Genomic DNA, 15,012 nt, shown 5'->3' on the forward strand with positions numbered 1-15,012 from the left:
TCGGGTCATAAAAGAATGGCCTTTCATATAATATTTGTGTTCATATTTTCATGGGTATTCTCAAACTCCATTTGAGTACCTAGCATACTTCCTATATAATTGGAAGATAATCTGAATACTGCAACCTGAGGAGTTGTCTCTGCAACCATCTTTCAACATGATTTGTTTAATCAAGAACTGCTAATTTTGTTTCTGCAAAATTGAGCTTAAGGAATAAGTTGCTATTTAGGACATGATATTTCAAATAATGTTTAATCAGTAAAAGCCCATTTTAGTTAATAAACATCTGTGTACATACCAAAAGTCACACATGAAACCAATTCACACAGAATTACTACCGTATTTTTGAAAATGAAGTGCTTGCACTTATTTTAGAAAGAAGTACTCATTTCATTTACGTTGCTTTTCTGAAAAATGTTATGATGTGTTGCTTTCCCTCAAACTATAGAGATGTGATGCAAGATAAAGATGTTAACCAAAACAGAAAAGGATTAAATAAGCATGAAGTTTGTGATTATACAGCAATGACAGCAGGGTAGCAAAGTCCAAGCTGCAACAAGTAAGAACGTGCTCAAACACAATGTCTGTGGGCACAGAAACAAAAAGGGGGGGGGGGAGAAGGGGAGAACAGACTACTTATTTTTAGAACCAGTCAGGTAGATTGAGATCTCCAGCAACATAGCCTTACTTCCACTGCAAACACTTAAATGAGGGAGGGGTGGATCCTGGTTCCACTCCTGGTCACTCAGCTGCATTGCATGCACCTGAGCTCCTCTGAGTTGGCCTTGCCTTTTGACCAGGTGCTCAATCACTGGTTCAAGCTGCGACTTAGCATTTCTGCTTCATGTATGCATGGGCATGGTTATGTTGACTTACAAAGGACAAAGATAGACAAAATTCTGTATTTGTCAATTAATCATGGAATGTTCATCAATTACTAGTGTAAAAGAAACATGAAAACCATTGTTTATGCCTGATAAGGCCCTGCACCTGAAATTAGCATGGAATTGTGCCAATTTGTAAAATATTGGATTAGATTTCTGCTGGAGTATAGGGAAAATTACTATGATATAACTTCAAATTTCTGACTGAAACACCTTTATCACAGAAAAAATTTCCCTATGCAGTCAATAGAAACAAATAACCTCCAGATAATATTATCAATATTCTTAATTATTATTCAGAACAGCCTGTTTTAAAATTTTATCATTTAAGGTATCTATATTAAATTCCTCAAACAAGTGATATGGTCAATTCCTCATTGTATACTACTTGGTTAATTATTTTATTATATATTATATATTATTATTATATTATATATATAATATAATATATATAATAATACATATATGTACATTTCCAGATGCAGAAAGTTACCAAGAATTAGTTTAATTCAGACAAAATTGCTGACCCAGATTGTATTACTTGTTCTAGTGAAATGAAAGCTCTATGAGGTTATAATTGCTTATAAATACAGCACATTCCAAATGTCTGCGAAGGAAAAGCACAAACCTGACTCAAAAACAAATTAATTTAAATGCACCAAAAATGCATCTAGGAGGAAAAAAGGGGTTCTAAACCTCATACTGCTGAAGTTGTGGAACAGTATTTTGGTAAGTAAAAGCAGTGCAAAAAGTATCTTGCTAATTGTATTAGAAAACTGAATCAGTTTATTATATAGTTGCTTATGTTACTGAGAGACAGAGTGAAGTGACAGCGACGAGTCCTCCAGAATAAGGCAGAGTTATCTGTAAGACTCAGAAGGGTTTTAACTTTGTTTCATTGAGAACTGAGGGGAAGTCTCTTTGGCATGCAGGTTTATGCTTTTATTTGTTAGTATTACACATCTGATTTCCTATTCAGAATTTCAAGATGTGTTACATCACTCAAAGCTGATTTTTTTTTTTTTGTTAGCCATACATTTAAACTTCAGTAAGACTTCCTTGTGACTCCAACGAAGCACTTATTTTCAGATAAGCATAGTGTTAGGAATTTGGATCACTTGATCCTCATATTTCAAACAGTAATAGAGAGAATCATGTCAAAACATAGCTACTAAATATTAATGGATATCCATAGATACCCAATTTAACTTTACAGATATTATGTGCCAAACACTACTAATAGTTCAACAGAAATAATCTCATTCTTTTGGACAAAACACATACATGAAAAAGTAAGGGTCAAAAAATATTGCATCCATGTTCTTATGATATCATACTAGAACAGCAGAGATATTTTAGAAATTATTTTAAGGTGCTCTGATAATCATTTTGTTGTTTACAAACTCAATCATATCCCTGCAGTAAAATCTAAAATTCCTCTTGCTTTGGTTTGTCAAAAGATAGCACTTCTGGTATGTTTTTAAGGAAGAAGATTTTTTGTTCATTGACTACTTTGAGAAATGTGAACTTAGGTGAATCTGGAGGAAGTTAAAGTGAAACAGTAGGTTCACAAGGTACAGATCTTATATTATAATGCTATAATTACGTACAATTTCAAACTTATAAAACATACAAAATACAAAATGTAAAATAGTATTATCACTGGATTTCTCCATATTATTAAACTTCATTAAATTATTTTATGTCTTACTGTTAATTATGTGTTAATAGAAATGCTAGCATTCTGCATAGAATCATCGCAGAATCATAGAATGGCTTGGGTTGGATGGGTTGCAAAGGACCATCAAGCTCCAACCCTCCTGCCACAGGTAGGGACACCAACCTCCACATCAGATACTAGATCAGGTTGCCCAGGGCCCCATCCAAGGTGATCTCGAACACCTGCAAGAAAGGCTGCTCCACAGCCTTTCTGGGCAGCCTGTTTCAGCACCTCACCACTCTCTCTGTGAAGAACTTCCCCCTAACACCTAATCTAAATCCTCCCTCTTTGAGCTTAAAACCATTTCCCTTGACCTATCACTATGTACCCAAGTAAAAAGTTGATTACCCTCCTTTTTATAATCCCCTTTTAAATACTGCAGTCAGGATAGTCACTGGATATAGTCAATGGATATATAGAACATTTGTAAGAAAGGAGAACATCTAATCTCCAGGTAGGCATAAATCTTTACAGAAATGGAAACTACACATTTTGAAGAAAAAGAAAGAAAAAAAAAAGAGTGAAAATGTTTTTCAGATATGGATACAGAAGCCAGAGTGGGTATAAAGTTCAGTCCCATTGCAAGGAAGCTGTGTCAGCCTCAGCAGCCCTGGGTAATTTGCTCTTTTTCCATGAATAGCTACAAACAGCCTAAAAGCCCCCTGCAAAGTCAGGTTTCACTGCTGATTGCATGTTGTCCCTGCAAGAGTTATGCTTGAACTCCTTGAAAACTAGGTGAAGCTCAGTGAAATATTATTTGATTATTAAACTTATATCTATTTTGTATATATCATTCTATTTTGTATTTTGTGTGTTCATGCGTATACTGGGGGTGCTGACCTCGAGGTCTAACTGTTCTTCTATACAAGAACCTCTTAAATAACTGCTGAACTAGAAAATAAAGAAGTTTAACTGACCCCCTGTTTCATCTCATACAGTAAACCTGCAACGGCTTACGTGAAGACCACTAGGTTTTATCCTCTTTGCAATAATAAAGGATATACAAAGCACTCTTGGAATTGAAAGTGATTTAAAGTCTTGGATCAAAAAAGAAACAAAAACCCACAGCAACAACAAAAAACAACCATAGATGTCCAACTTTCTGTGTAAGCAGACATTTATAACTGAACAGCAGTTATATTCAGAACAGTTCAGAACAGAGCAGACCAATAGTATTCTGAATCTAGCCACAGATTTCCTTTGCTTTTACTGTGCAAGTACTGTGCAAATTTCTTAGCAGTCTGAGTAGAACACATCTTTTAATACTGAATAAGTTTTGAAGATTTTCATAACAAACACTGTTTCTTCACAATCTGGTTTGGTTCCAAAGGATCTCAGTCTATGTTAATGTGCATACTGTCAAGTCATTTTGGTTACACTTGAACTTGGCATGATGACTTCAGTAAGAAGTAATTTATGAAACTCCATATGGACAAGAAGATTACTATTTAGTTTCATTCCTTATGATAAATGTCCAGAGAATCATGTCTCTATTATTATTATTATTTTTTGCAAAACAATCTGCTTTTAACAAGGGCTATGTTAACAAATCTGTTATAGATTGTGAAGTACCTGCATGACATGTTAGGGTCAGTCAAAGATGTCAAAATGTGATAGAACACACTCTCTACTTCATAAATAAATGAAACAACTATAGTCCACTCCTCATTTAATGCTTCATATGTATGTTTCATTTTTTCATAACTTTCAGCACCCTTACATGTTCTTTGTCAGATATATACTTTGACATAATGTTTCTGTTTATGTTCCATCTTTTTTTTTCTTTTCTTTTTTTCCCTGTCTGGAATACGTGAAATGTGGTTTTTCTCTTCAGTGACCACTGAAATTAGTTGTCAGACTCTTGATGGTTCCTGAGGACATAAATAAAGGCAAAATTCAGAAATAGGTAACAGTAAGATAAATGATTTCTTAAAAATTAATGTCAAGTAAATTTAGAAAGATAAATAAGAATAATGCAGTCACATTCAAAAGCACTTGAACTGTTATTCAGCCAGCAGATGGCAAGTGATGATCAGTGCAGAAAGATAAGGCTGAAGATCTTAGTTGTACTATGCAAATATGCTATGAAATGAAGATCCAGACAGACTTTTTTCAATGAGTCATCCAATTATATAGTACGCTGTTCTTTTCTTATTGGGAGAAGGAAAAAGAAAATATCTTATGCACCCTAGCAACATGAAGGCTGATATATTGTAAGACGCAAAATAATTCCTTTGTTATGAACCTGAAGGAGCATCATTTCACTTCCTTACTGGATGTTCTAATCTGGAATACATTAATTTGCTTTCATTTTGGAGTATTAATCTCTGTTATTTGCCAGAACATGCAGAGGGACATGTAGTGGGAAAAGGGAACAGTATCAACAATTACAGAAAATAAATGCTGAAGATTGCCAATAAAACATAACTGTTTCTATAAAGAATTATCAAAGACAGAAAGTATAGCTGTATCCTGAAGTAAACACTAAAAATAACAAGTATCTAGAACACTGGTAAAAAAAATCATGTAAATAAAAAAGAACAAAATTTTTTTTCCTTTTCTCATACCATGAATTATATCAAATTTAATGTTAGTATTGATAAGAATATTAGGGAACAGCTTTTAACTCTTAACAATACAAATTACTCTAAAAATAGAAAATGATTTTAATGATGCAGTTCTGAATCTCAGTGCATTTGCTATATTATCTAAAATCACTTTGCCTGAAGAAAAATGTCTTACAAGGCAAATGTCAAAGTTTCCTCAAAAGGTGTGATCAGCTTCTATTGTGTACATAACCAAGCACATGCTGATTTATGTACACATTATCTGAAGAATCTAAGAGACAGATTTTTATATAAATGCTTTCCAAATAATGCTAGTCAAACATCTGAAGGGAATGTTAAGATAAAAGCACGCATTATTTTCTCTAGTTTGTGTGAACACTAAAGTTTTCAGCTGGCTTTCACTTATACTTGTTAACAATTCTAATTATTCTCTAACGGTAAATGATTTTGTCTTGGCTTTCTCTGTATAATACTGGATAGCATCACTCTTTCTTAAAATGTGCATTTAAACTTGGCTTTCTAAACATGCTCACTAACATTAAAAGAGCAAAAAGAATTCACACTAAAATTATGATTAATTAGCTTAATGGAACTAAGGCAGGAAGAACATCACAAAAAAAAAAGAAAATATGCAAATTGGATCCTTCATCCTTAAAATAGTTTGCTTTTTTTTTTTTTTTCCTTTGGTAACAGTAAAACATAAATCATGACATGGATATAACAGAGTATGGAGTAAAGTCAGAAGACTTCAATTTTTTACAGCCTTGATGTTAATTGGCTTAATGATCCTGCCAAAGCAATTAAAGCAGCAGTGGGTGGTTTGAGGATGATGCAGATCATTGATGCCCCATCAAACATAATACAGTTACAGCCATATTTTGTCTGAGTGGATTCTAAACGAACCACCCACACAGGTCATAGATTTAAGAAAGCCTCTGTTTGAAACATTTTAGTGATAAATATATCACAAAAGTTTTAAGTGTTGCACACTTCTTAGATTATAGTGTCAGACCTGACAATCTGATTTCTAAGAAAAAAGAAAAATAAAAAAAGAAATTGAATAAGAAACAGCAAGTGCTGCTTTGATATGACCAAGAGAAGAAAGTACATTATTATTTTTAGATTTTGCACAGGATTAAGCATAGACCTGCCAAAAAGGGCTTGGGGGTACTGATGGATGGGAAGCTGGACTTGAGCTAGCAATGTGCCCTCACAGCCCAGAAAGCCAAGTGTATCATGGACTGCATCCGAAGTGTGGCCAGCAGGCTGGAGACGTGATCCTTCCCCTCTACTCTGCACTGATGAGGTGTTACCTGGAGTACTGCATCCAGATGTGGACTTCTCAGTACAGGAGAGACATGGACCTGTTGGCCTGCATCAAGAGAAGGGCCACAAAAATGATCCAAGGGATGGAACATCTCTCCTACAAGAACAGGCTGAGAATGTTAAGCCTAGAGAAGAGAAGCTCTGAGTTGACCAGATAGCAACTTTTCAGTATCTAAAGGGAAGTTAAAGGAAAGAAGGGGACAGACTCTTTAGTAAGGTCTGCTGTGATAGGACAAGGGGGAATGGTTTCAAACTTAAAGAGCTGAGATTTAGGTTAGATATAAGGAAAAAGTCTTTTACAGTGAGGATGGTGAGGCACTGGAACAGGTTTCCCAGAGATGTGATGGATGCCCTGTCCTTGGAGACTTTCAATGCAAGAATGGATCAAGCTCTAGGCAACCTGATCTAACTCTGGATTTCCCTATTTATTGCAGGGGAGTTGGTTTACATGATCTTAAAATGTCCCTTCTAATTCTAAGTAGTCTATGATTCAATGATTCTATTATTTTAAATATTACTGCTTTTAGATAATTAATAAAACAAGGACAAATTTTATCATTTCATTCCTAGGTACAGTTTAACTTTCAGTCATATAACTGTTGTTGTCTTTGAAGACAAACAGCTTGAGTTCAAAATTCAAAACTTCTAAATGTATTCAAAATGTGCAAAGATATAAAAGCAGATTTATTAATGCGTCCAAGTCAAGCCACTCTATTATCTCAGATAATTACAAAACTTGCCAACCACTGAACTTGCTTTAGTAACTTTATTCTCAAGCTGCATATTCAAATAATCTATGTGAAAATATCTTTGCAATGACTTCTAAAAAAACAATACAAATATTCTGTTAGAAATTCAGACAATTAAAGACTAGCTTCTAGCTTCCTTCACTGTATTTTTGTCCTTTGTCATCCAATTGTATAATCTGAGTTTATAGACCTTAACATCATAAGGAGAAAAATCCCACTAGACTTTTGGAGTCATTTTTCTCTCTATCTGTTCCATTAGTCTGTGCATCAGAAGGCCAGATTCTTATCTACAGTAAATTAGAAGATATTTAAATTAGCTGTTTTAGTAAGACAAAGATTTCAAGAAATTTAGTAGCTGCAAGTTTTCTACTTTTTTTCTTTATGCTTCCACAATATGGTGTATTATAGCATTGCAAAAACTGATATGAACTGAGACTGGACTTACTTTTTAAAATACAAGACATTGTGAGAAAGAAAACATTCAGTATTTCGTTTCAGAAAAAATATTTGAAGAATGTATATTCCTGAGGAGCTTTTGTCGGAGAAAGTCTTATGAAATGCATTTGTTCTCTTTTTGTTAGACTTGGTGTAAATCTTTCTACATAAACTTGTATGCCTATCTGAAAATTCTAATTAATTTCACTGAAATATAAAACTTCTAAAGGTATCGCTGACCCAGTGTTTTTTAAGAGGAGCTGCAAAGTTCATTTCTACGATTAGCAAAGCTTTTAATGTATCCATATACACTGATTTTGCAACATCTCTCTTTCATAAGGCCTAGAATCCTGGTGTAATCTCTAACCTGCAAAAATAAATACAATTTTCTAAAAGCTGACACAATTTCCTGTCCTAGCACTTTAAAATTTCCTAAGCACTTCAAAAATGTGACTTTCAGGTACTACCATGTGTATTTTACACACTATCATGTGTATTTTGTTGCTAAATTATATAATTCTTCTTGAATATTTTCTGCTTTGACTCTGAAAGAACAGCATTTGTACTGAAAATATTTGACTTTAAAATATAAACAAAAACTAACCAAATTTTCATGTAAATCTAGAAGTCTGTACATGTTTTCTCAAAGCCCTCTGTGACTTACAGTTTGCTCATAGGAAAAATACATATGTGTAAATTACAGAAATCCTAACTATACACAGATCAGAAGTAAACTCCACAAAGCTGGAAAAAATGACTAAGAATGCATGTATCAGGGGGAAGTAGGCCCTTTTTAGTGAAGGTGGTGTGTCCTGACTTGCCACTTTGAATTGATCTCTGAATAAAAACAACAATAAAAACAAGGGTGGTTTTTCTTGTTTTTGTTTTGTTTTGTGTTTGTTTTTGGTTTTGTTTGATTGTTTGTTTGTTTGTTTTACTGCTATTTTTCTCCTCATAGGCATTTATAGAGATGCTCCCTATAGAGGAAAAATAAAAGGAAAAGAAAAATGTGAATGTTGAGAGGAAACTTTGTCCAAAACATTGCAGGTTGCTGAAGCAAAAAATTACACGCATAAGATTAACTATCTCCTTTGCATACCTGCATACATATACCAGCACAAAACTGAATGTGAAGGTATATTATATTTACAAATAGGGAGTAGGAAACATGTTGTAAAGGAACAAAAACAAATGGAGACATATTTATTCTGTTGGCACTATGCAAGTTCTTTGACTTTGCTTAGAACAGCAAGCACTGTTTTATGCTATTGAAAATTATTTTTGTTTATTTTTCTAAAAGCGGTTTTTGTACAGTGCCTTCAGGAAATAAGTTTCTTCAGAGTTTACAATAGTATAAATATTTCTTATTTTTGCTGGCCAACTTAAAATATATATTTTAGCAGTAGACACCTTTGTGCTGTGAACTAATTGCTAACCTTGGGCACTTCATCAGCACATTAAAAAAGTTTACTCTTCTTACGTGATCAGCGTAACTACTACTTTATATTTCAGTCTAACACGATAAATTTATCATTTTAGAAAGGATGGTCCAGTCAAGTAACTATTAGCTAGGCAGAAACATTACCATCTTAAAGCATCCTGTAATATAGAAGTATAAAGAAGTATAAATAATGAAGACAGATTTTTTTTGTTGTCATAGCAAATAAATTATCTTTTGTCTTTTCTTTATCTATTCAATATATGGAAAAGCTTCAATTTTCTTCTTTCAGCAACCTTACAGCAGAATTATGATATCTGCATCTCCAACCTGTGCATCAAATTTGAACTCCTTATACAATTTATTGTGAAATGGACTTTTTGGCTGAGATAAGCATGAACAAACAGAAATATATATTTTAATGCTAAGTTTTTTTTGAGGAAATCAACTACTGCAAATGACTAAAAAGTTACATAAAATTTAGGGTAAAAACATTATAAGAAATTAATCAGTTAAAATAATGTTTGTTTTGGTATAGTTAAAAGTATGCATATTTTTAATATCTCAGAATTGTGGGTTGTTTTCAAGATATATTTCTTTGTTTGTTTTTGAGATGAAACGAAAAGACTGTTAGCATATTTTCTTGTTACTATCATGAGCTCTGAAAACCTCTTTCTAGATGTGATTGACTATCTACTATTATAAATTCTATATTTTTAGAGTGGTTGTGTTAGTTAAGGCTGAAGAAGGAAGCAGTATTTTCATGTATTTACTCGCAAGCTGTGCTACTTAGTCTAATTTTTCATTTGTTCCTTAAGACTAGAAATCAATATTTCATGACATCTAACTGAATAGATAGGGTAGCTACATTTCAACAGTGTTGGTATTTGTTGTGGTTGAGAGGCAATACAAAGACTTGTTCTGCTGCATTTCAAAAGATTATGGACTTTTTTCACATACAGTAAAAATTATTTTAGTGAAATAAATTTCTTTCAAGAACATTTTTTTTTCACTTTCTATTTTTTATTTCAGGTACTCAAATTTATCACAGAGTTTTTCAGTGTGCCTTGTTTTACCCATCATATGCCTTTCTGAAACATGATTCTTCCTCTGGATGGAGAATGTTGGAGGGTCCAATCTTAGAGTATGTAAAATCTGGTATACTCATATTATTGAAGGAAACTGTACGCAATTGTCTGAATACCATGTTCAAAGATCTTCAGTAATTCTTGCATTTCCAAGTATTTCATGACAGAAAAAGTCTTTGGTGCTTCTGTCACACTCCAGTAGGTTTTTTGCTGTTTTTTTTTTGTTTGTTTGTTTTTTGTTTGTTTGTTTGTTTGTTTGTTTGTTTTTTAATTCATTTTCTGACATTGCAAGGAATTTTCTAGCTAGCTTTTAAAGCCTTCTTTTAGTCCAGGTGATGTTAATCACTTGCCTTAGGTGTCTAAATTAGATCCTCCTTCAAACCCTTTCTAACAGTTTTATCAGGATTTGCCAGATTTTGTAATCCAATACAGACATAAGCCATTCACTTTGGAATTGTGTAGCGACAATATTTTAAAGCTCTATGGAAGTTCAGCAACTTTCCAAAGGAGAGTCTAACTCTCACAGATTTTCTACACAACAGAGGGCTCAACAGTAGAAAGGTGACAGGAAAGAAATGACAGAGTCTAATTTTCACACATATTACTTGTTCATAAAATCCACCTTATTGTATTTTCACAGAAGGTGCACACACTGGAATCTCTTGATTTGTGTCCATAATATAACTGAATTTGGTGAATAATTTCACCCCCAATTGTGCAGAAAATCACTGTTATATTTCCTCTAGAAGTTTTTCACATTGTCCCCTTTAGATGAGTGCTGTTTCCACAAAATTTCCACAAAAATTATTCCTACATCAAAAAGAAACATACAGCCATCTTACTGGCATTGCTTTTACTTTTATTATCTTAGGCTGTCTTTTATTCATCTTTTTTTTTTTTTTTAATTTAAATCATATATAATAACTGTCTTCACTGCATGTTTTTTTAATATATATTTCAATTCTTCTTACCATAGTAGAGGGTAAAGTTATTATTTTATTGTTATGTTTTAAAAATTACTATATTATTTCAGTATAAGCATTTTATGCAGGTAATTATGAGAGCAGTTAAATTTCAGAATATAGCCTCAGGTGTCTTAACATTTATTTCTAATTGGTTCATTCCATTGGAGACATGCAAATTAGAACAAACCAAAGTTGCATCAAAGGAGATGTTTTGTGATGTGTTTTGCCATGGTAGAATGTTTCAGATCAATAGATCACTGTCAGCACTCCCAAATTTTACAGTTCCTCGCTAGCCTCTCAACACCAATTAGTTTCTACATTCTAGATTTTATATGGCTTTATGGGGAAGGCAGAAATAACAGGGTTGGTTATTGCTGACTGCAGTTTGGGAAGAGATTAAGTATCTCCTGTAAATATTTTATTTTGAGGCTAACGTCAACACGTACTTTGGCAAGACATTGAGATGAACTTCCTAGATGGCATCTATTTACACAGTGCTTTATACTTCTGGAAGGAGAATCATTCTGGGGGTCAGCTTTATCTGTGAAAAGTTTAACATGATAGTAACATAATATCAGTCTCTATCAGTATTTAAACATTAAAAATTTAATTTTTGCTATTTGATAACACTGGATTTCAGCAAGATCATCTGTTTGTTTGTTTATTTTTCTTAGACATAAAATGACTTCTTTTAATCACATTTTTATAATATTATAATATGACTGTAACCTTACAAAGACTCATTTCCCCAGCCCTTAGCTTTACAGCTTTTATCTTATCTTGTCTTGTCTTATCTTAGGCTATTTTAAAACCTCTTGAGTTTTTCTAGTACTTGGAGTGAAAGTCAGATGCAGAATATCTGCTACTTTACTGCAAAGGGAATTATTTATGAACTATCAAAACCTATTTCCTAGGAAATGTGCATTCTGCATTTCAATATACAATGCAAAAAATAAGTAAGTAGTAGTGGGATTGCTGTTTTGTAGAGAAGCAAAATGAAAATAGATGAGCAAAATCTTGGAAAATTGGGACACTATCAAATTTCTATTTCTGTATTTAGCTTGAGCACTGGCATGTCTAGCTGCTGGCCACCAAATCTTATTAGCCATTCCTTTATGACTTTTGGGAGAGGATATTGTGTGACTATTTTCTCATCTTTTTCTTTAACTCAGATTATCAGATTGATAAGTAAAGACAAACCAGGTTTTTGGGTGACTGTGGGAAGCCATAGCTTCAAAACAAGAGATCTGTTGTGACACAGACATCATTATATCCTCACAGGCTTCCAGCTACTGGTATGGTTCCAGCTTCTATTAAACATTTCTATTAAATGTTCTCTGACTGGGGAAAAAAAAAGAAAAAAAAAAAAAGAAAAAAAAGAAAAAAAAGAAAAACTGAGATAGAAGAACAAAAGCCATCAAGAAGAATTGGGCAGAGTTTGAAAATATTAAGCCTTTCTCCTCTTTTGTATATAATGAATGTTGAACAAAGGTTGCCACTTTTATTTATAGCATATTAATTCTTTACAATTAAATTATAGGAGGACTAAGTAAAAAGACAGACCAAATTTCCATAAAACAGAAGCAACTCTTATACTCTCCTTTCACTCTTTCTTTTACTGCTTCTGTTAGAACGTATCTCCATCATCCACTCTGTAGAACATTACCTGCATAGATATATTGATATAAATTTAGAATATATATATTAGGAACACTATATTACACACAGGCAGTTGGCCATAAATATCCACTGCCAGATTGAGAGAGCATATACTTTAGAATATTGAATGCTGTTTTTAACAGTCACTCACCAATTGCTTCCCTACTGCCTTTGCTGACTGGGGTAGCTGAACATGTGGCTGCAGCTTCCTTGCATTTAAGCTTAACAGCTAACTCAGTTTTGAAAAGGTACCAGGATATCATTATATTTCCTGTATTAAAAACAAACCAAACAACCAAACCCAAAACAAAACAAATCAGTTATCACCCCAAACAAACAAACAAACAAAAAATACCAAAGTGCATGAGACAGGAGAAGATGTGCAAAAATAGTAGAAGACAATGGGAGCCTTTAACAAAGTACACGTGGTTGGATAGATGGGGAGATTACTTTAAAGCCTTTTAGTGCTCCTATTTTTTCAAATCTTGCACTAGCCTCTGAGGTGATTTCAGAGGAGATTTATTACTTCAGTCCAGGTAACACTGAACTTCACAAGTTATGGAGCAACACTAGCATTTGATGTCACCAAAATCTCAAATTACTTCTCTAAAGATAGTGTACTAAATATGAAATCTGCAGACAACAGTAACAGTGACTGTTCTTGAAACCATAATCTAGAACTTAGAATCATAGAATGGCTTAGGTTGAAAGGGACATTAAAGATCATCTTCACACTTTCAAGCTTGGTTTCTATAGTAAACAGATTAACTTTGATTTCTGTGAGTGGCTATTCCAGTTCTGACATTTTTACCAAAACTAGGAGATGGGTTGGAATGAAAGCATTCCTGGAATTCCCCTTTCCATTATCTTTTTCCTTCAAACATTTTCCGTAGTCCAACTGACAATACGATCATAATTTTTGAGCTTGTTTGGAGGTTCTAGCAGGGGAGCGCAGCTACTGTATACCGTTGACCGATGAACGGTACCATCTCTATTGGGGAAGGTCGTCCTCTTCGACTGAGTGCGCAGCTTCGGGAGGGACACACATGGAGCGGTGAGGGAGGAAGGGGACACCCGCCTAGCCAGCCAGATCAGCCGAATCAACCCTGACGATCAATGGGGTGACAGATGTTGCAGCCAGATCGCCCTCACAATCTGTGATTCTGTGATCATAATTTTTCTGGCAAGCTTTCCAATAACTATTCAACATTTTGCCACTATGGGACCACAGTATCTATACTGTATCTATACAGTATCAATTACTTATCTAGAGGTAATTGATTAACATAGAAGTGTTTGGAAACCTTGAAATGATTAAAGGAACATAAAAATTCAACCAATTGGTTGAATTGATATTACATGAGATCTTTTTGCTGCCTAGTATAATCTGTAATATTGTCCTCCATGGATGTATCTCTCCCTTTTCCTCAGATGCACACCCATCCCTCAGCAACAACAAAATCAGCAGCGTACTATTAACACTTTCTCAACTAAAACCAGGGCAGTATGTTTAAAGCTAACTTAAACACAGAAGAAATTTGTGTTGACAATAGAAGATTTGAAAATGAAATTAATAAGACTAAATTTGAAGGATTGTTTCATGTTTTTGAGTTCCTTTTATAAAGACTGAATGTATTAACATCCACAGCTGCCAAACCAGAAATTCTAAGATGGACACTGTGTAACAACCTTTTCTAACCTTGAATGACATCAAATCTATCAGGTAATCACAATACAAACATTAAGTAATTAACATCTTGTGCATATCTATACATATTTCTACATACATTGTCATATTTTTAGAAAGAAAATTAGGGTAATTGCCACAATCATAACTGACAAAAATTCCACTTGTTTTTAGAATCTAATAATCTAAATATTCAATGTTGCTGAGATAGTCAGAAAAATTTCCCCTTGTCTGCAACTAATGCTTGGTAAACACTGTAGGGTCTTTCATTTACTGGAAACATAAATCCAGACTGTTAGATACAAGGGACTAGTAACAGCCTTTCAAAAGTTTTAAACGAAGATCTTTGCTGTATCTTTGGGTGATTCTGAATTTAATCCTTTTATTCTTAAAAAGGACTGTACACAAATTGATTTCCTGACATATTTAATCTATTATTTATTTCATTCTTCAGTCATTTTCATTTTTGACCTTTATTTCATTAAGTTGAACAA

Source organism: Lagopus muta, chromosome 2 (assembly GCF_023343835.1).
Source record: "Lagopus muta isolate bLagMut1 chromosome 2, bLagMut1 primary, whole genome shotgun sequence".
NCBI classification, from domain to species: domain Eukaryota; kingdom Metazoa; phylum Chordata; class Aves; order Galliformes; family Phasianidae; genus Lagopus; species Lagopus muta.